At 37.4% G+C, this 26,502-nt stretch overlaps 1 long non-coding RNA gene across 3 annotated transcripts in view; it reads left to right on the forward strand.

Annotated features, from left to right (window-relative positions):
• Window positions 1-26,502, forward strand: part of LOC131507318 (uncharacterized) — a 189,876-nt gene that overhangs the window by 127,053 nt on the left and 36,321 nt on the right. For all 3 annotated transcript variants that reach the window (XR_009259444.1, XR_009259442.1, XR_009259443.1), the window contains exon 5: window positions 7,584-7,726. This is a non-coding gene — a long non-coding RNA (uncharacterized LOC131507318). The remainder of the gene's footprint in view (window positions 1-7,583; window positions 7,727-26,502) is intronic.

Raw genomic sequence — 26,502 nt, forward strand, 5'->3', positions numbered from 1 at the left:
GTAGATGCTATTGGAATTAGTATATTGAAGATAGTTTGCTAAAGTAATTTCAAAATATGGCATTTTCCTAGCTTTGAAGTGAAATGAGATTGATAAATATCAAATTAGTATTTTTACTTTAATCTTAAAATTCGTTTCTATGTACCATTAAGGTATAACATTTGGTATGGGAGAGCTTTAAATCATATGAATTGTTACAAGGGAGAAATCATGCTATGTCACGGTAAAATAGCACACTGTAGAAAGACCAATAATTCTCAGAAATGAAAGAGACATTGTTTTAACACTATTTCTTTATTTGCGAAAATAACTATTTTGCTTTCAATACATAATAAGTCAACATAAAGGCATTCCCTACACTTTGCCAATTCAAAGAGACCCACCTCATTTGGTACCTGCCGTTCTGTTATTTTATATCTGAGCTAGCCTTTGACTTGTTGTATGTTGCTCTGTTCTTAGGTGGCATCACAGTTGTAATTTAGGTGCCTGCATTCTTAGGACTTTTCATGTGATTTATGTGAAACCTGTGTACAATCTTTTGCCTTCTTCTGGTACGTAACCCAGAGTAAGAGTGAGCATCTGGAGATAGAAGGCCTGGTAGAAGAACAGCTTGACCTTTGACCTGCTTGTGACATACTGTATAAAGATTTTGGGAAATGCTGTCTAGGATAATCCATCATCGAGCAATTTAGTATAACCTTGCTGACCCTGTTCTCCCAGCACAAGTGTAATCCTGGTGCAGCCAGTGTTTGAAAACATTTGTATTTATGGAATAAAGACATGTAGCCCACAGAGCAATAAAAACACAAATTTGTGAGTCTGCCAGAGAAAGTAAGGAGTAGATATGTGAAAACGCTGCTTAGTGTAAAAGCTGCTCTGTAGCTGTTGAAAAGTCTACAGACAACAGACACTGGGAACAACTTTTCCACGCCGATGAATGAGGCCTTGCAAGTGAGAACAAATGCTATTTTTCTCTTGATTGTCAGCACAAGTGTGACACTCATTTACATCTCTAAATGTACTTTGTAGTTGCAATAACTTCCTATGTTGATGTGAAAAATATTCAGAACAAATTAAAAAAAAATGAATGTAGGTTGAATTAAGTGAAAGAGAGAAACAAGAACCAGGCCAGGAATAGAAACTTTTGTGTGTGAAAGGCAAACAGTGAGAAGAGGTGGCTCTAACTAAGATCCCTGGGAAAAAGGCACAGGATTTACACGACCTGAGGAAAAACCAGAATATTCAATTTCGGCTGCCTTAGTTCAACCCGCCTTTAAATCTCACCTGATTGACTGAAACTGCTTTCATTTGTATTTGGCATCCAGCTTGACTGCCCTCCAAATAATACCTCAACCTGCAGCAGAATGCATCTTTCTAAAGGCCTACTTCTCAGCTTTGAAATCAAAGCAAAACAAAAACTAGCAAAACATAAAAACTCTTTAGTGCTTCACCGTTAGCCTGTCTGCTGCTGTCCCACCTCATGGTTTTCCGTGATCTTCCGGCTACAGCCTCGCTTTCTCTATTGCTACCTCACGCTCCAGCCATATTAAACTCGTAATTCTCCAAAAATGCCCTCTTTCTCTTTCACACCCAAATCTTGCCTTCTCTCAGCCTGGACCTTCTATCCCACCTTCTTATCCTTCAGGTCTTGGCCTCACACTTCACTTTCCTAAAAGGCCTCACCACTCCCCACCCCCCCCGCCCCCCCATGCCCATTGGGTTAGATACCTTATGTGTACTTCCAGTGTTTGTGTGGGTAGTATTGTCTCTACTTTACCGAAGAGGAAATGGAAAACCCGAGAGCCTTACTTGCCTGCAGAGTTTTACACGCCTGTAAAATGTCAGGACCAGACTTTAAATTCAAGGCTTCTGGCTTCCATCTAGAGCCCATTTCTTCAATCCACAGCGACTTCTCATATGCTTCACTTTACCTGGTCAAATATGGGTTTAGGTAGAATTGTTTTCAGTTCCCTGAAAGGCATATGGGGCTTCATCCCGCTATTTTTTTTTACACATTTCTTTATACATTTCCTACCCATAGGTTAGCTTTGTGTTGGTGTCCACCCAGGAAATCTTACTTATTTGTCAAGACCCAGTTGCAGATTGTGAAGCATTATTCTTACATCCACCCTCTTCTTCAGGCTTACTGTGTTACTTAGTCCTCACCATTGTTGTGGGGCTTCAGGATTTCAACTGAACTGTGCTATTATATGTTTATCTCTCCTGTTAGACAGTGAGTTTTTTGTGGCAAAGATTTACTTAAATCATTTCTATTTCTGCTAGCACCCAGTACACTGCCCAATACATGGCAGATTCAGTATTTTAAATTGCGTCATAGGGGGGCTCCTGGGTGGCTCAATCAGTTAAATGTCCGACTTTGGCTCAGGTCATGATCTCATGTTTCACAGGTTTGAGCCCTGCATCGGGCTCTGTGCTGACAGCTCAGAGCCTGGAGCCTGCTTTGGGTTCTGTGTCTCCCTCTCTCTCTGCCCTTCCCCTACTTGCATTCTGTCTCTGTCTCTCTCCCAAAATTAAAAATTAAAAAAATATAAATTGCATCATGGAAGCACATGTTGATGATATCTGCATGTTCGCTTCTCATGCTTTCCCTTCAAGACATCATGTAAATCACCCAGCTTATAATTGTAGACTGTCATTGGGTTGTAAGGTATGACTTCTCTTTGTCTAAAACAGGACCTTACGAGACTTGTCATAGCTTCCAGTTCCAAGACCTTGTCCCAGGAACTAGGTTTTTACACAGGTTCTCTCTGGTGCATAGGGGTTTGATTACCGATATTTCTGTCTTCATACATTGATAAAATGAGATTTCAGGGATTAATAGAGGTCTCTCCTGTCTCTATTACACACACACACACACACACACACACACACACACACACACACACATTCACTGACATAGTCTCTCCAAACTCTTCTTCAGTCTGGGGAAATGAGAGCTGTATGACTAGAGGAAGAAGGTAGAGAATGAAGAAGAGCCTTTTAAGTGTCTTTACAGGGTAGGACAAGTTAACCAGAGTAACCAAGTTTTTTTTGCGACTGAGCAACGGGATATAAGAATTTTCCTTTCTCCTGTCTGCTCTTCCCAATTTCCCATCTCTGTTTTTGAGATTGCCCTCCAATTAGGCAATGGAGTCAGAGGGAGCTGCACTGGTGGAGAAACCACTGCAGCAGCTCTAGTGTCACGTGAGGAACATTTTCTCTCTGGACACAGATGCACACGACTGCTCTCAATCCATGCTTTGCAATGTGCTTTAGTGGCTTCCTTGTTGCACTAGTTTAAAATCAAGTTGTCATGGGGCGCCTGGGTGGCTCAGTCGGTTGAGCGTCCGACTTCGGCTCAGGTCACGATCTCGAGGTCCGCGAGTTCGAGCCCTGCGTCGGGCTCTGGGCTGATGGCTCAGAGCCTGGAGCCTGCTTCCGATTCTGTGTCTCCCTCTCTCTCTGCCCCTCCCCTGTTCATGCTCTGTCTCTCTCTGTCTCGAAAATAAATAAACGCTTAAAAAAAATAAAAAATAAAATCAAGTTGTCATTGTGTATGATGACATGAAAACGTTATGGCTTTGAGTCCTAAGTAATCACAAAATTTCCACTGAAGTATTCTTTCAAATCTCCCTTTCCTGTTTTTTTCTTTATCTGTTCACTATTGCCAGTGGAGAATAACACAATAAATCTTTGACGTTTCCTTGGAATGTGTGGAAATGACATGGATTAGGAGCCAGAGAATCTTCAGTTAGAATCCTTCCTCCACCTTTTATAAGTGATGTACCCTTGGATAAAGTGCATCCTCATTCTGAAGCAGTTTTCTTATCTGTAAAATGGACTTAATACCATCCTCCTCACAGCTGTGGATGAAAGGAAGCAAAGATGACAGTGTTGATTTCTTGTGGGTCTAGTTCAACAAGTTCTCTTTCTTTCCTTTCCTTTCTCCTCTTTCTTCTCTACCTCTTGATTCAATTGTTAATGGGTGGTGCAAGTCCCAAACTACAGGGCATAAAGGATGGGAGAAATACAAGGTAGCTACATAATAGCTCTATTGCTCTCTAGAAGTGGGTAGCAGATATGGAGAATGGTGGGGAATATGTTTTGACATTCTCTGTAAAGCTCATCATTATAAACTTTATAACAAGATTGTTTTTCTTAATTAAAATTTTTTTATAGTTTGTGAAACTTCAGTTATAGTTCACTTTGTCCTTTGGAAATCACTAACCCAAAGAGAGGCATCTGAATTCCTTTTTAGACCCTAAATCAGTGTTTCTTAACCTTAGCTGATTAGCACATTAGAATTACTTGGACTAGGGGCGCCTGGGTGGCTCAGTTGGTCAAGCATCAGACTTCAGGTCAGGTCACGATCTCACGGTCCGTGAGTTCGAGCCCCGCGTCAGGCTCTGGGCTGATGGCTCAGAGCCTGGAGCCTGCTTCCGATTCTGTGTCTCCCTCTCTCTCTGCCCCTCCCCCGTCCATGCTCTGTCTCTCTCTGTCTCAAAAATAAATAAACTTAAAAAAAAAAATTTAGAATTACTTGGACTAGTTGCAACAGTTACTTTAAAAAAATTTTTAATGTTTATTTATGTTTTTGAGAGAAAGAGACAGAGCTCGAGTGAGGGAGGGGCGCAGAGAGAGGGAGACACAGAATCTGAAGCAGGCTTCAGGCTCTGAGCTGTCAGCACAGAGTCTGACATGCAGCTCGAACCCATGAACCATGAGATCATAACCTAAGCAGACATTGGATACTTAACTGACTGAGCCACCCAAGCATCCCTAACAATTACTTTTTAAATAATAAAAATATTTTAAAGCTTCTGAAAACATACAGATTTGGGGGTCCCAATCTGGATTTACTAAGTTTCGATCTCTGGGGATGAGGCTTTGGCATCAGTATTAGAACAAAATTCTCTCAGTTATTGCAGTGATGGTTACAAACCTTGGCCTAAATCATAATGTCACTGTGATGTTCATGCATGTTTGATTGGCGTCATAAAATATGATAATAGTTGTGTAAAGGGACTTTTTTAGAAAGAACATAAACCAGGGGGAAATTAAATTGACAGAATGTAGAAAGGATAAATATTATTTAAAAACATCATCTATGACGATGACAAAATAGGATTTCCAAAGCTCCCAAAATACTATAAACATGATCGATTCCAAAGGGAAAAGGAATCATTCTCTTTCTTGTGAACCCAGGTGGAGTGGCATTGGGAGGTTGCTGATTAGATTCAGTGAAGGGTTGAAATGCGCATTTTCTCTTTTAATTAGGGAAATCAATAATAGAATCTAAATTTCTGAGAATAAGAAACTAAAAATAAAAACAAGATATGCTATATTCGAGGAAGCAGCTAAAGGAGTGTATTTATTGGTCTAAATTGAAATTTTAACCCCTTGGAAACTCCTGCCATCTATTTAGTCAGAAATGGAAAAGAGCTATCAGATAACAGAGCCTATCCTCCTGAGAGCCTCCTGGATTGTGTCTCGTGCCCAGATAGAGGATAACGCTCTCCTCCCAGCCTAGAGGCCATCGTCCTAAGTACTCCCTTGGCAGGCATCCTGGAAAATTGTAGTGTTGGAAGGGCTAAGTTACTCTTCTCAGACATCTCTATTGGACATGATAAAGAAAAAAAAAAAAAAAACTCAAAGCACAAACTGTATACAATCCAATGTACATTTTAAAGGATGTACTAGTATTTACATAGTGGGTCAGATTTTCATTCTGTGAGATTCAAAAGAAGAAAAGAACTCTTTGAGTTGAGAATCTAGCTTATTGTTTTTAGTGATGGCGTTTAGAGACAAGTGATCCAACAGCCACTACTTTTGAAGATCGTGATTTTATAAGCAATGGAAGTTTCAAGTGTCGGTAGCCCATGTTGCACTGGTTTAAGGTGATTGTTGATAGTTATTTCAAAGTCCTCTAACACTGTTATTTGTAGAAAATAAATCTGATATAAGACTTTGATAAAAACAGAGAACTTCTTAGTTGACATCTATTGTCAATGCATTGACAATAAAAGGCAAAACAAAAAGAACTCAGCCTTTTTCTGGGATTCAGCTGACTGACATATCTTCAAAGTGAGGCTTGCCAAATAAATATGATTATTAGGTTACTGCATTTCCTCAAAGAACAAGTCTAAATTGTCTCAATGATAAAAGTCTTTGATATGGGGGCACCTGGGTGGCTCAATCAGTTAAGCATCTGACTTCGGCTCAGGTCATGATCTCATGGCTCGTGGGTTTGAACCCCGATTCGGGCTTTGTGCTGACAGCTCAGAGCCTGGAGCCTGCTTCAGATTCGGTGTCTCCTTCTCTCACTACCCCTCCCCCGCTTGCACTCTGTCTCTGTCTCTCATAAATAAATAAATGTTAAAAAAAATTTGGAAAAAAGTCTTGATAGATCACACAGTTTTATTAACTTATTTTGGATTAGTTTAACTTTATTTTCTTTTTTTACATAGAAACCTCATCATGAATACCAATTATTAAAAAAAGCAGTTCCTTACAAGCTTATTTAATTTTATTTTATTTTGCCAAACAGGTATAGTTGGGAAGATTTCAATAATCTTGGGATTGTACAAAGTAATTTGTACAAAATAAATTATATCCTTTCTACAACTAGTTGTTCCTGAAACAAAGTTTATACATTTTTGTTTTAGAAAGATGCTGACCCTCAGTTAAAATTTTATTTACAGAAATGTAAATTTAAAAATCTCCCTGTAAGACATTTTCCATGCTTAAAAGTTTTGATAACTTTTAATCTTTCTCTCCTTCACTCTTGCTCAGTATATAACTTAGGTTTGATGGCCAAATGCTCTTGTCACCTCAAAGGGGCTTGCCTGCTGCTCGTTCTTGAGAGCTCTATTGGTTCTACTGAGCCATGACTCAGAGGTCATTTGTCATTTGGTAAGGACTCTGCTGTCCTCCCTAGAGAGAGAGAGAGAGGCATCTGTCCTGAAGAGTGAGTTTCTTGCCTGTCTGCCCTGTCAGAATTCAGAAATACAGTGGCTGTAACTTCTGTTCCAGAGAGGATACCTGGAAAAGAGTGTCACACACAATTAGCATTGGATCAAGTTTCCTTGTCACAGCCCTGGATTTTAGTTTGGGTGAAGGTTGTTGCTGCATAGCCAGAATCTGGGCAATTTAGAGCCCTCTGAAGGAAAATACTTCAATTTATAAAAGATGGGTGGGGCGCCTGGGTGGCTCAGTTTATTAAGCGTCTGACTGGCTCAGGTCATGATCTCCTGGTTTGTGAGATTAAGCCCCAAATTGGGCTCACTGCTGTCAGTGCAGAGCCCGCTTGGGATCCTCTGTCGCCCCCTCCCCCCCCCCACTCCATCCTCTCCTGCTTACATGTGCACACTTTCTTTCAAAAATAAATAAACATTAAACAAGTGTATGGTCATAAATTCCTACTAAAATGGTGATTAGTTTTATTAGATATATTTTTCTATAATTCATAAATTTGGTACAGTGTCACTCCACAGTTAATAACTTTATTACTTTTTCATTAGAAAAGTGATTATTTACTTCAAAGTGCACTTTAATTAATTGATTTATATTATCCCTCATTTCAGAAAGAATTCCAAGTGGCTTACAAGAAATGTTACAATGAGATAAATAAAATACAAACATGAATGGAAAAGAGAGAGGAAAAGAAGATGAAGTACAAGGAAAAGAAGCTGTAATGCACGTAGAATAATCTACATATAAATTTAAGGTAACACTTTATTCAGTCCTAAATAAAATTAGAAAATCATATTTTCCTTATGAAACAAAACTGATTCAGAACTATTTTTATTAAAATAATTCATATTTTAAATTAGATGATATCACTCTGTATGTTTAATAAAAGTATATATAATTAAAATGATCTTTAGTCTGTCATGCTTTTCCAAAGTGTAGAGAAAGTCACAGCATAGAAGATATATCATATTGACTTAAGGTTACCAGAATTTTCTTATTTTATTTTTTTTAAGTAATTGCTATACCCAGTGTGGGGCTTGAACTCACCACCCCAAGATCAAGTATACGTGCTTTCCTGACTGAGCCAACCAGTTGTCCCTTACCAGAATTTTCTTAATGAGTATGTTAACTATAGTCATGGTCAAAAATATCTGAGAACATGGAACCATTCTGTATTATAAATACTTTCAGTATTCCAATGCATTTTTCATGTTGAAATGAAAATATATGGTTTCAATATATATATATTGTTCTATATTTCGTACTGATTGTTTTACATGTGCACATATTTTGAATAACAAAATTCTTCTGTCAGCGAAGAATTAAGAAGAAAATGTGATGCCACCACCATAGCAATATCTTTGGGAGCACTTTACAAATTTAAATCTTCCTCACAAATAAAGACAAAAACAAATATAAAAAATAAAATTACAACCAAATGACATAAAAATTATGTTTCTGGCTGTACACATTACTTTTAGGTTTTAAAATTTATTTTATAAAAATAAATAATTCTAGTTTTCACTAATGTCAAGAAACAAGAATAAAACTCTCCCCCAGTGGGGAATTTTAATGGAAACAATTTTAAAAGAAAGAAAGAATGAGGTTTAATTTTTTTTTCTTGCCAGATAGCTAATCTACTTATTCCCTTAGTTTAAAATTTTTGACATCACATACTTTGTTCTTTTTTTAAAGAATTTTTAATGTTTATTTTTGAGAGAGAGAGAGAGAGAGAGTGAGAGTGGGGGAGGGCAGAGAGAGAGAGGAGACACAGAATCTGAAGCAGGCTCCAGGCTCTGAGCTGTCAGCACAGAGCCAGATGTGGGGCTCAAACTCATGGACCACAAGATCATGAACTGAACCAAAGTCAGACACTAAACTGAGCCACCCAGGTGCCCCAATTTAAAACAAAAATTTTTAAATGTTTATTGTTTTTTTTTAAATGTTTATTTTTCAGAGAGAGAGAGAGAGGGAGGGAGAGTTGAATTGCAAGCTGGGGAGGAGCAGAGAGAGAGGGAAACACAGAATCTGAAGCAGGCTCCAAGTTGTCAGCACAGAGCCCCATGCGGGGCTGGAACTCACGAACCATGAGATCATGACCTGAGCCAAAGTCAGACACTAAACAGACTGAGCCACTCAGGTGCCCCCACACTTTGTTCTTTTAAATAAAACATAATTAAAAGTAGGTCTAGTCACAATAAATGAGAGAAATACATGTGTATTGAATTCTACACATGAGTTATTTCATTGTTTCTGGGTACAATGAGTAATAAGAAACTCTTATGGCACAAATCTTGCACCTATATATGAGGGCTGTACAATTCAAAGCATTTAAGTATTGTAGTGGATGACTGCCTTAAAAAATAAGAAAAAGGGAAAACATAGGTTAGAGGACTGCTAATAAAAAAACAAACCCATAGTATCTATTTCTATAAGAATAGTCCTTCTGCAAAGGGAGAAAACCTGTTTGAAGTCTCAAAGGAAGTCATGCAAGATGGGTGCATGACTGTGGGGGAAAGAAAGCGTGGTGTCTACATGAAATAAGCATTTAAGGGAGAATATGAAATGTAATGGGAGCCAGCTCTAGCTACCGCAGGAAATTCTAAGATCAGCACTGGGCCCGATACTGAATGACCGGCTAAGGAGAAGAAAGGACTTGCTTTAAAGAGCCACCTTCAGCTTCAGTTACCTTATTCCTAGAGTTTATACGTCAAAATAAACTAGGTTCTTGTAGGGACGTGGGAATCAGTATAAAATAAATATCCTTCATATTAGGGACTGAACAACTTTAAATTCTGTTTCATAGAAAGCTCTGGAAGTTCTACATGCGTGCATATGTGTGTGTGTGTGTGTGTGTGTTAAACCACTATTCCTATGCACAGACATTATAATATCATAAGGAATTCTTTGTGAAATGTTGGATAAAGAATAGGGATAGTTAAAGTGGAAAAAGTGCAAGGTTCCCAGGAAAATTTGCCTTCTGATTGAGAGGAAAATGAATTCATTTATTTTTGGTAAGCAAATATCTTTCAAATGTCTCATCAGGGTTGCATTCAGGAAGTAAAATGAGAAAATGTTGATTTCACCAGTATAAAAAAAGAACAGTAGTGTCACTAGCTCCTCATTTCATGACGAAGGCCAAACCTAAGTGACAGGCATTTGAGAAGATGGGCTCTGAACATGACCTTGTACCACACACACTGTATGGCAGAGGAAGAACCACATTTCACTAGACATATTAATTTTAAGCAGAGGTGAACCCCCTTCCCCCATCAGTTCAGCATAAGCACACAAAAAAATGTCTATAGTTATTTTTATGTTATAGAATATTAACTTGACAATGTAAATGTTAGGACAAATAGTTACTCCATACAATGCTTCACTGCTATGGCACCATTAAATGCATGGTTTACTCCAACTACAGAAACCTTCGTGAGTCGTGATTTATCATTTAAATATATCTTCAAAGATGTTGATTTCAGTTCACTGTTTCTTTATGTGGTGAAGATTGAGGAAAAAGGATTTGTGACATTCAAAAACACTATCTGCATGTTTGGTAAACTTGGGAAATCAGAAAACCACACAGAAGGCTTAACTTCTGTTAAGCCCCAGGCATGCTTTGGGCCTCTGCATTTTCATCCGAAAGTTCTCATTTGGTCTACTTAGCCATCATACACTCACAGGAACACAACTGAATACAAACAAGCAGCAAAAGCTACTAGACATAAACCTCCTCTCGTTGTTTCCACCCTCCTGCCTGAGCTGGCAAGAGCCTTCTGGGAGGGTGGGGGTGGGGGTGGTGGCCACTCCATCCTTGGTGGGGAAAAGCCAGGGAAGGAGTGCGTGGCAGGGGGCGGTGTCTGACATAGTTCTTAGCAGTACGGGATGATGGTCTGAGGGAATGTTTGAGGTGGGGAATACAGCTATGTTACTAGGACAGGCCACATTAATTCTCACCGGCAGACAGTCTTCCACTGTGAGTGTGAATAAAAACCAAATATGGGATATGTTTTTGATTATCAGGATGCAAGAGGAGTTAAGGGGCAAAAGCACCTAGTAGTAATTCAGTTAAAGTGAGGGAGCCTGGTGAAGCAAGAGGGAAAGTGAATATTTCACCTGATTCTAACACATTTAATTTGTCTTTCAACTACTACACAAAGATAATTATTTCAGACAATAGAACATTCTGTTTCAGTCTCTGGTTAGGCCCTGCCATTGGATTTTTTTCCTCCCCCCTAGGCTTAACAAGAATCAGTCATAGCAGTAATTTCCTCTGAAAAAGAAATCCTATCAGGCCCATGTCTGGGTCTGTGGAGTTGACGGATTGCTTCTTTTTTTATAGAGCCAAATCATTTTTGTAGGAATCAGTTTTCAAGTGTATAAATTTCAGTTTGGAAATTATTTCTCGCAATATTTGCTTTCAGTAATTCTTTTTTTAACATTAATTAGCTGAATAAATCCACCAAGGAACACAAAGTGTTTCTGCAAAATAATACGATAATTTGGATTGAAAATGTGATTGGATACTGGGAAGAAATAAAAGAAACAAAAGGACCACAAAAGGAATAACTCTGTTATAGCTATTCAAATATGGGATGAAATATACTTATACTTCCTTCTGTTTGATCTAATATATCTAATTTTTCATCCCATTTTCCCTTTCTATCCCTCTATCCTCTCTCAATTTAGACAGTGTCTCCTCTGTTTATTTGTTACAAAGATTTCAGTTGTGACTCACAGTTAGAGTAAATGCTGACAGTTTACCCAAAAACTTTCAATAACTGAGATAAATTTCAACACTAACAAAAAGTAAGCCTTTTCCTGCTACTATGTTTTTGATCAACATGAAAGGTGCAGTCAGGCCTCTTTTGTATAGGCCAACAGATTTTCATTGCTGTGATATTTATATTTTGGTCATTTGTATTTTTATTAGGCATTTGTAAGTACAAAAATTCGATCAAATGGAAAAATGGACCATGTTCATATAAATGTATATATCCTTAACTAGGCTACGAAAAATGGTCTTTGCCTCCTTGAGGGGAAGTTTAACAATATTTTACATCAAGAATAACTTTAGTTCAATTATCAGTCAGGGGTGCTCTTTGAGTTGTTTGGTGGTAACAGAGTTTAATAGTGCAGATACATTACCCATTACATCCCACCATCAGAGGCATTGGGAATGCACAAAAAGAGCTGTGTGTGATCAAGCAGAGAGAACACTGGCACTGGAATTCCCTGATCTTGGTTTGGGTTCTGGTTTGCCACTTAAAACTGGTAAGGTCTTGTTGGAGTAAGCCAGTTTGTCCCTCTGGGCTCCACTTTTCTTAGGTGTTTAGTGGGGATAATCACTTATACGTTATAGGTATTTTGTGTGGGATTAGGTATCACAATGCACATCACTGGATTGTTATGAATTTTACTATGTGGGAGTTGAATCTGTGCCTCCGTGCGCATCTACCCCAAAGAACTCTTCCCAAGGCAAATAAGAACACAGTGGGATTGTGAGTGAACTCCGATGTTGAAAGTGGATTATCAAAATGGAAACGTGAAGTTCTAAAGTGTAGCTTTTGGAGCTTTGCCTCTAAGCTTAGCAGCAATGACAGATATAATAGTAATAACAAAGACCAAAAAATTATAGGAACTAATGATATTTTAGGGGCACCTGACTCAGTCAGTTAACCGTCTGACTTCAGCTCAGGTTGTGATCTTGCAGTTTGTGGGTTTGAGCCCCATGTTGAGCTCTGTGCTGACAGTTCAGAGCCCGGAGCCTGCTTCAGATTCTGTGTCTTCCTCTCTCTCTCTGCCCTCTCCTGCTCATACTCTGTCTCTCTCTCTCTCAAAAAATAAACATTAAAAAATATTTAAAATGGTATATTTTTAAAATAAATTACTGCCTTTGAAAGAAAGTCTAACTTTTTTCCGTATACATCTATAAACAAAAGCTGGTAAGGAACATCTGATTTGAACTGAATTCTTCTTAAGTTTCCCCTTATAGGAAATTGTGTTTGAAGTTCCTTAAAAAAGGAAAGCTCAGGGTGCCTGGCTGGTTCAGTCGGTGGAGCATGTAGCTCTCCATCTTGGGTTGCGAGTTCGAGCCACATGTTGGATGTAGAGATTACTTAAAAGTAAAAAAATCTTTGAAAAAAGGAAGGCTCAGTTCTAAGTCTTACATAGAAAACATGTCAATAACTTCTCCCTCCCTCTCTCTCTCTCTCTCTCTCTCTCTATATATATATATATATATATATATATGTATTTTTAAAAAAAAAATTTTTTTTTTTAACGTTTATTTATTTTTGGGACAGAGAGAGACAGAGCATGAACGGGGGAGGGGCAGAGAGAGAGGGAGACACAGAATCGGAAACAGGGTCCAGGTTCCAAGCCATCAGCCCAGAGCCTGACGCGGGGCTCGAACTCACGGACTGTGAGATCGTGACCTGAGCTGAAGTCGGATGCTTAACCGACTGAGCCACCCAGGCGCCCCAAGTATTTTTTTTTTTTTGAGAGAGAGAGAGAGAGGGGGCGCAAGTGAGCAAGGGGAAGAGAGAGTGAATCCAAGGAAGGGCAGAGGGAGACAGAGAGAGAGGGAGAGGGAAAGAAAGAGAGAGAGAGAGAGAGAGAGAGAGAGAGAGAGAGAGAGTAGGGCTCACCTGAAGTGAGCCCCAAAACGGGGCTCGCGTTCACCTGAAGCGGGGCTTAAGCACACACAGTGTGGGACTCGAACTTAACAAACTGTTAGATCAAGACCTGAGCCAAAGTCAGATGCTTAAAGACTGAGATACCCAGGTGCCCCAAAACATGTCAATAACTTCTATAAAATTATCACTTCCTCCTTTTAGCACTTATTAAATTGAATTATAATTGTTTTCACATGCCCGACATTTCTACCAGACTGTGAATTGTATTGACCAGAGATATGAATGGTAGGAAGAAGGAAGGAAAAAGGAAGATTCCCCTTCCTCATTAATTTAAGGAACATCTGATTTGAACTGAATTCTTCTTAAGTTTCCCCTTATAGGAAATGATGTTCACTTAATTTATAGAGTACTTTTTAAGTGTCAGGGTTTGGGTGTGTAAAGTAACAGCAAAAAAATGACTCTGGTTTCAGAGAATCTAGTCTAGCAGGACATACTGGTAAATGAAATAGGAGGCAGCTAGTTCAAGTGCTGGCAGATGAACATATATAGAGGGTGTTTGGAGAGTGGCACTTATAAAGGACTTTGCTGGGAGGTAAAATTTGAGATAACTACCACGTGGGCTGAAATGAAGTTGGGGAGTTATAGTCTAACCAAGGGAAAAAGTGGTCTGAAAACACAGAAGCTACATCTGTGCTAGATCTAGATCAAGACCATCAGGTCTATCTAGATCAAGCTATGGAGTCTGAATTTTATATTTAGAGTTTCAAGAAGGTACTAAAGGAATTTGAGTTCAGGAGTGACATGATTGAAATTGAACGGTCTAAAAAATTAGTCTTCCATCAGAGGGAGTAATAGATGGAAGGAGGTGGGAATTGGGGAGGTGAGAGGGAAGATAAGGGGGCTGAATCTGGGCTACGCAATGATTAGACTAAGAAATGAAGTAAGGAGATAGTAGTAGAAATGGGGAATGTATACAGATTTGAGTGATTAATGAGGTAGAAAAATATGGGATAATTGGGATGATTGATAAGTGATTTAAAAGAGTCCAGGATGGCTACTAAGAGTTTTGCTTGAACAAGTATGTCACGGTGCCAGTAATTAAAGAGGTTTTAGGGAAAAGATAGTTGAATTTGGGACATATTGACAAATTGAGTCGGAGGGGCCCCTGGGTGGCTCAGTGGGTTAAGCATCTGACTCCTGGTTTGGGCTCAGATCATGATCTCACGGTCGGTGAATTTGAGCCCTCAGTCGGGTCCCGGGCTGACAGCGCAGAGCCTGCTTGGAATTCTCTCTCTCTCCCTCTCTCTCTGCCGCTCCCCTGGTCATTCTCCCTTCCAAAATAAATAAATAAACTTAAGCAAACAAACCGAGTGTGAGATGCTCATAGGACATCCAGGAGATGTGTAGCAGGCAGTGGAATGTGTGAATCTACCGTTGAACCATCCAATAGCAATATAATGCAAACCGTGTATATAATTTAAATTTTTCTAATAGTCAGTAGGGATATTTATGTATAGATTTTGTGTCGATATATTTTCATTCCTATGGGATAAAAGCCCAGGAGAGTAATTTCTGGGTAACTGTATATTTGGTTTTTAAAGACATTGCCAAACTGTTTTCTAGAGTGGCTGCACCATTTTGCCTTGCCATCAGCAACGTACGAGAGTTTCAATTAATCAGCATCATTGCCTACACTGGGTATGGTCACTTTAAAAAAAATTTTTTTTTGTTTTAACTATTTATTTTTGAGAGACTGAGCACAAGCAGGGGGGGTGGGCAGAGAGAGAGAGGGAGACACAATCTGAAGCAGGCCCCAGGCTCTGAGCTGTCAGCACAGAGCCCTATGTGGGGCTTGAACCCATGAACTGCAAGATCACGACCTGAGCCAAAGTTGGATACTTAACCGACTGAGCCACCCAGGCACTCCTTGTTTTGTTTTTTAAGCCATTTTGTTGTGTGTGTAGTGATATCTTATTACAGATTTAATTTACATTCCCTTAACGACTAATGATGTTGACTGTCTTCTTGTGTGCCTGGTTGCCAACATGCAACTTCTTTGGCCAAATGTTCACATTTTTGGCATACTTTGGGGGTGCGGGATTTTGTGTTTTTATTCTTCAGTTTTGAGAATTTTATAAATTCTGGATACGAATCCTTTGTTATATATGTGATTTGCAAATATTTTTTGCCAGTTTGTAGATTGTCTTTTCATTGTTCAACTAGTCTTTCACGGGGTTAAAGTTTTACATTTTGATGAGGTCTATTAATTTAGTCTTTTATGGATTGTGCCTTTGGTGTAATATATAATAACTCCTTACCTAATTTTAGGTCATGAGGATTGTCTCCTGTGTTTCTGCTAAATTTTATAGTTTTATGTTTTATACAAATTTCTATTTGTGATGTATGTTTTACATTTAGATGTAGATCTAAGCTAATTTTTGAGGTTTAGATTGAGGTTCATTTTCTGCATGTGTATGTTCAATGGTTTAAACACCATTTTTTGGAGAGCACCTGGGTAGCTCAATTGGTTAAGCTTCCAACTTCAGCTTAGGCCATGATCTCCCGGTTCTTGGGTTTGAGCCCTGCATTGGGCTCTGTGCTGACAGCTCAGAGCCTGGAGCCTGCTTCAGATTCTGTTCTCTCTCTGTCCCTCTCCTGCTTGCACTCTGTCTCTCTCTCGCTCAAAAACAATAAACATTTAAAAAAAATAATAAACACCATTTTTTAAGGATTTGCCATGTTATCTTCTTCTTCTTTTTTTTTTTTTACATATTTTTGTTTAAATTCTAGTTAATTAACATATGATGTAATATTGATTTCAGGAATAGAATTTAATGATTCCTCACTTAAATAAAACACCCTGTATTCATCCTAACAAAGTGCCCATTTAGCCCATCTCCCACCCACCTCCCTCCATCAACCCTCAGTTTGTTCTCTATCATTGCGTCTCTTATGGTTTGCCTTCCCTTCTCTCTTTTCTCCCCCCTTTCCATATGTTCATGTGTTTTGTTTCTTAAATTGCACATATGAGTGAAAGCATATGGCATTTGCCTTTCTCTGACTTATTTTGCTTAGCATAATACATTTTAACTCCATCCATGACATTACAAATGGCCAAGATTTCATTCTTTTTGATGGCTGAGTAGTATTCCATTGTATATATATGTACCACATCTTCTTTATCCATTCACTAGTCAATGGACATTTGGGCTCTTTCCATAGTTCGACTATTGTTCAAAATGTTGCTGTAAACATCAGGGTGTGTGTACCCCTTCAAATCTGTATTTTTATATCCTTTGGGTAAATACCAGGTAGTGCACTTATTTTTAACTTTTTGAGGAACCTCCATACTGTTTTCCAGAGTGGCTGTGCCAGTTTGCATTCCCACCAACAATGTAAGAGGATTCCCCTTTCTATGCATCCTTGCCAACATCTTCAATGCCATTTTTTGAAAATACTATTCTATTCCATGATTTGCCTTTGTACTGTAAAAAAAAAGTTAAGTATATTTGATGTTTTTCTCTTTCTGGACTCTCTCTCTATTTTTAAAGTTTATTTTGAGAGAGGGAGAGAGAGTACATGGGAGAGCTGGGGAGTGGCAGAGAGAGACAATCCCAAGGAGGCTTTGTGCTGCCAGGATGAGTGTGAGGCTCAGTCTCACGAACCTTGAGATCATGACCTGAACCAAAAGCAGGAGTCAGATGCTTAACCCATTGAGCCACCCAGAGGTCCCTGGACTCTATATTTTCTATGTTTTTCTTCAGTTTTATTTATTTAAGTAATCTCTACACCCCACGTGAGGCTCTAACTCATGACCCAGAGATCAAGAATTCTATTGAAAATGTCTGTCATTTCACCAATACCATACTTCCCTGATAACTGTAGCTTCATAGTAAGTGTTAAAATTGGATGGTGTGATTCTTCCAAATATATTCTTAAAAAAATTATTTAGATTTTTCTGGGTACTTGTTATATTTGGCTTTTCAATATCTACAAAAGTCCTTATGGGATATTGACTAGAATTCTGTTAAACATATATGTCAATTAAGGGAGAACATCTAAATCGATGTCTTACATATATATTGAATCTTCCAATCCATAAACAAGATATGTCTCTTTATTTGTTTTGGCCTTTGATTTTTTCTGTAGCATTTGTAGTTTTCATCATATGGATCCTAATTATGCTTTATTAGGTTTATGCTTAAGTATTTTTTTTTTTGAAGATACCATGAATGGTATTGTTTTTTTTTTTTAATTTAGTTTTTAATTATTCATTGCTGGTACATAGAAAAAAGACTGATTTATTTAATTAAATAGTTCATTTTAATATAATTGTAGATTCACATGCAACAGTAGGAAATAATACATGTATCCTTACTTAGTTTCATTGTGTATGGATATACACATATTTATCCATTCATCTGTTGACAAACATTTGGATTAGTTCCACTTCTTTACCATGGTGAACAATACTGCTAATTACTATTTGTTTACAAGATTTGTGGGAACATATATTTTTATTTTTCCTGGGTATGTACCTAGGATTGAAATTGCTGAATCTCATGGCAACTATGTATTTCACTTCTGAAGAACTGCCAAACTCTTTTCCACAGGCGGCTAAGGCATTTTACATTCCTGTGAACAGAGTGCAAGTGTTCTAATTTCCTCATATCCATACCAACACTTGTTATTTTCCACCCTTTGATTCCAGTCATCCATCCTGGGTGTGAAGTAATATCTTATTGTGGCTTTGATTTAAATTTCCCTAATGATTAATGATGTTGAACATTTGTCCTGTACTTGTTGCCATTTATATGTATTCTTTGAAGAAATTTCCTCCAAGTCCTTTGCCTATTTTTTAATTGAGTTGTTTGTCTTTTTGTTGTTGAGTTGTAACATATTTATATCTTCTGGATATTAAGTCCTTATTAGGTATAAAATTTACAAATATTTTCTGTACATTGCCTTTTCACTTTATTGATAATATCCTTTGTTGCACAAAAGTTTTTTTTTTTTTATTTTGATGAAGTCCAGTTTATCTCTTTTTTCGTTTGTTGCTCATGCTTTTGGTGTTAAATCTAAGAATTTATATTCATTGCTAAATCTGAATTCATAAAGACTTACTCCTATTAAAAGATTTGCTCCTTTTATTTTTTTATTTTTAAGTTTATTTATTTATCTTTGAGAGAGAGAGAGAGAGAGAGAGAGCATGTGCAAGAGCAGGGGAGGGGCAGAGAGAGAGGGGGGAGAAAGAAATCCTAAGCAGGCTCTGCTCTGTCAGTGCAGAGCCCCATGAGGGCTTGAACTCACGAACTGTGAGATCATGACCTGAGCTGAAATCAAGAGTCAGATCCTTAACCAAGAGCCACCTTGGCACCCCAACATTTACTCATTTTAAAAGAAACTTCTAGTTTCATTGTTCATTTTGAGCTAATTTTTTGCATATGGAGTGAGATTCAAGTCCAGTTTCATTCTTTTCCATGTAGTTAGCCGATTATCCCAGCACAATTTGTTGAAGAGACTATTCTCTCCCTGTTGAATGGTCTTGTCAAAAATCTGGACACTCAATTCTTATATTTCTATATGAATTTGAGGATCACCTTTTTCATTTCTTAAAAAAAAGCCATTGGGATTTTAACAGATTTTACTGAATCTATAGATCAATTTGGGCAGTATTGCTGTATCAAAAAATGTTAAGTATTGCAATCTACAGACACAGACGTCTTCCATATATTTATGTTTTTAAAAATTACTTTCAATAATATTTTTGTTGGTTTAGTGTACAGGACTTGTGCTCTCCTTCTAGTCTCTTGTTTAAGTTTATTCCTAAGTATTGTATTTGTTTTGATATTTTTGCAAATGGAATTATTTTCTTAATTTCATTTTTGGATTGTTCATGGCTAGTGATGGAAACATAACTGATTTATGTGTCTTGAATCCTACAACTTTGCTGACCTGGTTTCTGAGCTCTAATAATTGTTCTGTGGATTTTTTTCTTTCTTAAAAATTCCCAGGATAGTTAACATACCGTGTTGCTTTCAGGTGTGCAATATAGTGATTCAACAATTCCATACAGCATTACTCAGTGCTCATCATGAGAAGTGTACTTTTAATCCCCCTTGCCTATTTCACCCATCTTCCAACCCACCATCTATTTTGTAGATTTATTTATTTATTTATTTATTTATTTATTTATTTATTTATTTTATTTTTTTAATATGAAATTTATGGTCAAATTGGTTTCATACAACACCCAGTGCTTATCCCAACAGTTGCCCTCCTCAATGCCCATCACCCACTTTTCCCTCCCTCCAACCACCCCATCAACCCTCAGTTTATTCTCAGTTTTTAAGAGTCTCTTATGGTTTGGCTCCCTCCCTCTCTAACTTTTTTTTTTCCTTCCCCTCCCCCATGGTCTTCTGTTAAGTTTCTCAGGATCCACATAAGAGTGAAAATATATGGTATCTCTCTTTCTCTGTATGACTTATTTCACTTAGCATAACACTCTCCAGTTCCATTGTAGAATTTTTTAAGTGATTGTCTATATGTAAGATCCTGTCATCTTTGAATGAAAATAGATGCCTTTTTTAAAATTGCCTAATTGTTCTGGCTAAAATCTGTCATAAGATGTTTACTGGAAATAGTGAGAATGGATATCCATTTCTTGTTCCTGATAAAGGGAGAAGATATCCAATCTTTCACCATTAGGTATAATGAGAGTTGTGTAATTTTTTGTAGACGAACTTTATAAGGTTGAGAAATTTCCTTTTAATTTCTGTTTGTGAGTTTTTGTAATCCATAATGAAAAGAACTTTGCCAGATGCTTTTACTACATCTATTGAGATGATCGTGTGCTTTTATTTCTTTATTCTACTAATATGGTGTATTATGTTAATTGATTTTCACATGTTAAACCAACTTTGTATTCCTGAGCTACATCCCACTTCTCCTGGTGTGTAATCTTCTTTTTTTTTTTAAAAATTTTTTTTTTTTTTTCAACGTTTTTTATTTATTTTTGGGACAGAGAGAGACAAAGCATGAACGGGGCAGGGGCAGAGAGAGAGGGAGACACAGAATCGGAAACAGGCTCCAGGCTCTGAGCCATCAGCCCAGAGCCTGACGCGGGGCTCGAACTCACGGACCGCGAGATCGTGACCTGGCTGAAGTCGGACGCTTAACCGACTGCGCCACCCAGGCGCCCCCTGGTGTGTAATCTTCTTAATGTGCTACTGGCTTCAGTTTGTTAGTATTTTGTTGATGATTTTTGGCTCTATATGCGTAAGGGATTTGATCTATAGTTTTCTTATGATGTCTTGGGGGTCAGAATAATACAGTCCTAATATAATGAACTAGAAAGGGTTTTTCCTCCTCTACTACATTGCGGATGAGTTTAAGAAGGATTGGTTATTAATTCTTCTTTAAATATTTGATAAAGTTTACCAGTAAGCCATCTGTTCCTGGGCTTTTTTTTATTGGAAATTTTTTGATTAATGATTTAATCTCTTTGCTCATAATAGGTCTTTTTATATTTTCTATTTGTTCTGTATGTTTTTAAGAATTTGTTCATTCATCCAGATTATCTAATTTATTACCATACATTCATTGTATTTATTTTCTTAAATTAAAAAAAAATTTATGTTTATTCATTTTTGAGAGACAGATAGAGACAGAGCATGAGTGGGGGAGGGGCAGAGAGAGAGGGAGACACGAAATCCAAAGCAAGCTCCAGGCTCTGAACTGTCAGCACAGAGCCCAACACAGGGATTGAACTCACGAACTGTGAGAACGTGATCTGAGCTAAAGTTGGATGCTTAACTGAATGAGCCACCCAGGCACCCCTCATTGTGTTTATTTTCAATTCTTTTTATTTCTGTAAGTTCAGTAGTAATGTCCTCACTTTCATTCCCAACTTTAATTTGAGTCTTATCTCTTTTTTTTTTTTATTGGTCTAGCCGAAGGTTTGTCAATTTTGTTAAGGTATTCAAAGAGCCAACTTTTAGTTTCATTGATTTTCTACATTATTTTTCTGTTCTCTATTCATGAGGGAAATGGTTCCATAGTGTTTCTTGTAATATCTTTTTTTGGTTCTTGTATCAGATAGTTCTGGGCTCATTAAATCAGTTAGGAGAGAGAGGCAAACCAAGAAATAGACTCTTAACTATAGAGAACAAACTGATGGTTACTAGAAGGGAGCTGGGTGTGGGGAATGGGCTAAATAGGTGGGGATTAAGGAGGGCACTTGTGATGAGCTCCAGATGATGTGATATATGGAAATGTTGAATCACTATATTGTAGACCTGAAACTAATATTACACAGTGTGCTAACTAACTGGAATTTAAATTAAAAAATCAGTTAGGAAATGGTACCCCTTTTATTTTCGATAAGAGTCTGTAATGTGGACAGTTGTATACGGTATATCTCAAAGCCTTTGGTATTCAGCTTAAGATCAGATCCATACATGTGCAGTTCAAGATAAAGTCTAGGAGTTCATGCACAAATCTATTGGGTTACTCTCCTGACTTCCTTCTCCTTATCCAGCTCCACAACACAATCAGTTTCTAGAGTTCACTTCTCTTGGTCACTTTGTAAAAATACTGGGTTTTAGTTATGTGTACCACTGCATATTTCCACACCTATGTCTGCTCTCATGGCCAAGGGAGAGAATGAGAAAAAAAATGCGGAGCATTTCCCCCACTCTTTTACCAGTGGAGATGCCCTTTTTATTTCCTTGGACCAGAAACTGATAGCTTCTCTTGAAATTCTATTTGCCCCCAGTGTGCAGTTCTTTTTTTTTTTTTTCCCCCAGTTTTATTTATTTGAGTAATCTCTACACCCCATGTGGGGCTCTAACTCACAACCCAGAGATCAAGAGTTGAATGTTCTTCTGACTCAGCCAGCCAGGCACCTCGCCCCTCAGTGTGCAGTTCTAGGTTTCTGGCTACATATCCATGACAGGAGAAACCAGAGGAAAAAAGAAGTAGAAAACTCATCTCTAGTTCAGTGGTACTTTGAGTTCTGATTTCTTCGGCTGCTCATTCATCTGCCCAAGGTTATTAGTTGCTTGAGTAAGCTTACATCACCTAGAATGGAACCAGACTCCTTTTCACTTATTTTAATTATTTTGTTTCTGATAATTCTTTACAGTGGTAGTGATGAAGAGGATGGCTGCAGGTTAGAGAGAAGCAGATGTGGGAAGAGGAAATAAAGAACCTTTGCTCCCTTTTCTTCCTATTCCAAATTCCACTGACTTTTATTCTACATTTAAAAGAGGCCCTTGCAAAGCCAGCATGTATATAAGACAATCTAATTTATGTTTTAGAAATATTTTTTTCTTTTGTTGTATTGAGAAGGTACAGCTAGGGGAAGGAAAACCAAGAGTGAAAGAAGGTGAGATTTTCCCTGGTTCTTGTTTGAAAGAGAAGTTACATTTGGGTATAAGATTATTTTGGTCTCTATTTTGACCCTATCATTCTGATCCTAAGAATGTTTGACTGTATTTCGTCAAAAACAAAGACATAAATAAATTTGCAATGTAAGTATTTTCTGAAGCAAACTCAAATAAGCCAAATTAATTACTTTATCTTTTTTTTTAAATGGAGATGTTAAATGTGTCCTTTATTTACATTTCAACTTTATTATGCTGAAATTATTTCATAGACATAAGTCTTTTCCTTATAAAGTATACAGAGAAGGTTTGTTTCTTCTTTTTAGGTTCTGATATCATTTTTTTTTTAAAGTAGGCTTCATGCCCAGCACAGAGCCCAATGTGGGGCTTGAACTCATGCCTGTGAGATCATGACCTGAGTTGTGATCAAGAGTTGGGTGCTTAACTGACTGAGCCACCTAGGCACCCCTGATAGCAATTTTTTGAGAACCATTTTGTTAAGAATTAAGTTGGAGCAGAGGACTAGCTAATCTAATTATTTCCCTATGATTTTTAAAATTTGGTATGATTTATACTATTTGTTTTAGATAGTATAGTACTTAAATTGTGGTGAAACTTGCCATTTTAACTACTTTAAAGGTACAACTTAGTGAAATTTAGTACATTAATAATGTTGTGGACCATTACAAACTATATCAGTTATTTTAGGGGCCTGGGTGGCTCAGTCAGCTCAGAGTCTGACTCTTGATTTTCGCTCAGGTCATGGTCTCACAGTGTGAGACCAAGCCCCACTTTGGGCTTCTTGCTGGACATGCAAACTGCTTGGGATTCCTTGTCTTCCTCTGCCTTTGCCCCTCTCTTGCTTTGTGCATGCACTGTCTCACTTTTTCTCTCTCTCACAAGAAAAAAAAAGATATCAATTTTAGTAATAAACTTTCTCTATTCAATAATTTTTTACCAAATTAAATTGTTTAAGATTTATAGATCAAATTTTTCTTTTGTACAGATTAATCATTATTAGTTTAACTCTGTGTTTATTATCATTATTATCTAGAGTGTAGTATTTTAAAATTAATAAAAGACAGTTTATGGTTATTTTGTAAGTAACCCATGAAAAATTGTGAGCCAGTTGCTCTGGATTGTTTTCACTTTTTCTATTTCTGGTATCTGGCCTATTACAGTGTTATACTAATTCTTTACTAGTGATGATTGAATGCAGAGACTACTAAAGTGGCCATGATCTTAAGGAAGGATATAGCAGATACTGGGGCTAAAATAGTAAGATTAAAATATCTTTGGGGCACCTGGGTGGCTTAGTAGGTTGGGCGTCCGACTTCAACTCAGGTCACGATCTCGCAGTCCGTGAGTTCGAGCCCTGCGTCCGGCTCTGGGCTGACAGCTCAGAGCCTGGAGCCCGCTTCAGATTCTGTGTGTCTCTCTCTCTCTGACCCTCCCCCGTTCATGCTCTGTCTCAAAAATAAATAAACGTTAAAAAAAAATTAAAAAAAAAAATCTTTGAAGTCAATGACATAGACTAAAACTCTAAGGGAAATAATGGCTTCAAAACATTTTGGTTTTGGTTTCAGCACCATGTTGGTAAGGTATTATCAATCTTGGGGTTTATCTCCTGTGAAAACTAGCATTTCGTAGTTTTGGAGTCTAGCTGCAAACTGCAGTAGCTCTGGAGAATTTATAGTAGTTGGAGTAAAGATAACAAAGATTATCAAGTACTGAGGCTTAACTTTTATTGTTTTGTAAATTATCGCATACACAATTTTGTATTTTTAAAAATTTTTTTCTTTCTTTCTTTCTTTCTTTCTTTCTTTCTTTCTTTCTTTCTTTCTACTTATTTATTTTTTAAATTTACATCCAAGTTAGTTAGCTTATTGCAACAGTGATTTCAGGAGTAGATTTCTTAATGTTCCTTACCCATTTAGCCCCCCCCCCCCCACACCCCCTCCAGTAACCCTCTGTTTGTTCACCATATTTAAGAGTCTCTTATGTTTTGTCCCCTCCCTGTTTTTATATTATTTATGCTTCTCTTCCCTTACGTTCATCTGTTTTGTCTCTTAAAATCCTCATATGAGTGAAGTCATATATTTGTCTTTCTCTGACTAATTTCACTTAGCATAATACCCTCTAGTTTCATCTACATAGTTGCAAATGACAAGATTTCATTCTTCTTGATTGCTGAGTAATACTCCATTGTGTGTATGTGTGTGTGTGTGTGTGTGTGTATGTACACATATATATACATATACGTATACATATATATGTGTGTGTATATATATATATATATATGTATCACATCTTCTATATCCACTCCATCCATCAGTGTAAATATTGGGGTGCATGTGCCCCTTCAAAACAGCATACCTGTATCCCTTAAATAAAGACCTAGTAGTGCAATTTTTGGTAGTTCTATTTATTTTTTGAGGAACCTCCATACTGTTTTCTAGAGTGGCTGCACCAGTTTGCATTCCTACCAGCAGTACAAAAGAGATCCTCTTTCTCCACATCCCTGCCAAATCTGTTGTTGCCTGAGTTGTTAATGTAGCCATTCTGACAGGTGTGAGGTGGTATCTCATTGTGATTTTGATTTGTATTTCTCTGATGATGAGTGATGTTGAGCATTGTTTCATGTGTCAGCTGGCCATCTGGATGTCTTCTTTGGAGAAGTGCCTATTCATGTCTTTTGCCCATTTCTTCACTGGATTATTCGTTTTTTGGAGGTTGAGTTTGATAAGTTCTTTATAGATTTTTGGATACTAACCCTTTACCTGATGTGTCATTTGCAAATATCTTCTCCCATTCTGTCAGTTGCCTTTTAGTTTTGCTGATTGTTTCCTTCACTGTGCAGAAGCTTTTTATTTTGATGAGGTCCCAGTAGTTCATTTTTGCTTTTGTTTCCCTTGCCTCTGGAGACATGTTGAGTAAGAAGTTGCTGTGGCCATGTATTTTAATATATATAAAACAATGGTGTACATATTTATTTTAATTAAAAAAAAAGTTTTACAATGTATGTTTTTATTGCAGTGCATCTTCTTGGGAATCCTGAAGTAAAGTCTTATGTCACAACCCAAACACTGTATTTCAAGACTCAATCCTAAAACAGAAAGGACAACATTATCTAATAATCTTGATATTTAATATTTATGTTTTATTCAGCCATAAAAACTGAGAACCAATGTTTATTTACTCATTCAACAAATAATTCTGATCATCTTTTGTTTGTAAAGATATCTGCTTAAAATAAGTTGAACAGGAGAGTGAATGAGACAGCATTCAAGATCCATGTTGTCATAACGCTCATATTTTGAAGGGAAGAAGACAGACAGTAAATTAAAGCTAAAATTTTAGATAATAGTAAATTCTATAAGAGAAATAAAACAATCATTTGATAATAGTGGCTGGAGAGGATATTCACATTAGATTAGGTGTCTAGAGATGACATTTCTTGATATAGAGCTGAAACCTGGAAAGAATGCTGGGAAGAAGGAAAGCAA

The sequence above is a fragment of the Neofelis nebulosa genome, chromosome 3 (assembly GCF_028018385.1).
Source record: "Neofelis nebulosa isolate mNeoNeb1 chromosome 3, mNeoNeb1.pri, whole genome shotgun sequence".
NCBI classification, from domain to species: domain Eukaryota; kingdom Metazoa; phylum Chordata; class Mammalia; order Carnivora; family Felidae; genus Neofelis; species Neofelis nebulosa.